Below are 1,244 nucleotides of genomic sequence, written 5' to 3' on the forward strand. Positions count from 1 at the left end.
GTATAGAGCAGCATATCTCCACCAGACTCCATGTAAATAATCACTACTTTTAGCGTGTATAGAGCAACATCTGTCGGCTGCTGAGCTCAGCAAAACACACTTACAGCTGATTGGCTATCAGAGTTCGTCAATAAGAGGAAATCGGATCATCTCAGATCATTAGATCAGTTTGTTTTACTGAGTGCTAAACACACACACATGCACACACAGACACACACTCACACACACACACACACACACACACACAATCACAGCTTATTGGTTATCAGGGTTCGTCAATAAGAGAAAATCGGATCATCTCAGATCATTAGATCAGTTTGTTTTACTGAGTGCTACACACACACACACACACACACACACACACACACACACACACACACCCCTCTCAGGTTTTCAGTATAAAAGCAGAGCAGAATTTCTGATCTTCCTCACATCCTCCGCTCAGATCTCAGTTACTCCTCTTCATCCCAGAGTCTCCTCTTCTTCCTCAGGTCAGTTACTCCTCTTCATCCCTGAGTCTCCTCTTCTTCGTTTTTCTCTCTCCATTTCTATCCTTTATAGACGTTACTGTCTCTGTTTTGTCTCTTGTCCCTGTGTCCTCTGCCGTCTCTAACCCTTGTAGTCTAGCAGCCGACTAGGTGTTGAGTAGGGTTAGGGTCCCACCTTAGACCCCTTAGACCTGGACTCACCTTCATCACTGAAAGACCAGTCCAGGGGGAGGGGAGCTGACGGAGCGGGGCAGCATCCTTCTCCTGGACTGGTCTCTCAGAGGTTTCTATCTGACGTCTTTGGCCTTGTTCAGACTTCTGGTTTCCATCTGTTTTCACCTCCTTTGCTGTTTTTCCAGTTTATGTCCTTTTTTTTTTGCAAGTTTCTGCATATTTTGCCACTTTTTTGTCACTTTTTTCAATGGTTGTTAATCTCCTTTTTAACAATTCTCCAGCCACCTTTTTAAATTTTTTTTGTCCTAACGTAACTCCCCCCCCCCCCCCCCCCCCCCCCCCCCCCCCCCCCCCCCCAGCTCTCCTCTTCCTCCTGCGTGATGGCGGCTCTGTGGCTCCAGTGCGTTTCTCTGCTGGCCGTGCTGCTGGTGTCGTGGCCCGGCTGCCAGGCCGCCGCGCAGCCGCAGCACCTGTGCGGCTCTCACCTGGTGGACGCGCTGTACCTGGTCTGCGGGGACCGAGGCTTCTTCTACAACCCCAAGAGAGACGTGGACCCCCTGATGGGTGAGACCCCCAATATCC

Source organism: Etheostoma cragini, unplaced genomic scaffold, assembly GCF_013103735.1.
Source record: "Etheostoma cragini isolate CJK2018 unplaced genomic scaffold, CSU_Ecrag_1.0 ScbMSFa_921, whole genome shotgun sequence".
Classification (NCBI taxonomy): Eukaryota; Metazoa; Chordata; class Actinopteri; order Perciformes; family Percidae; genus Etheostoma; species Etheostoma cragini.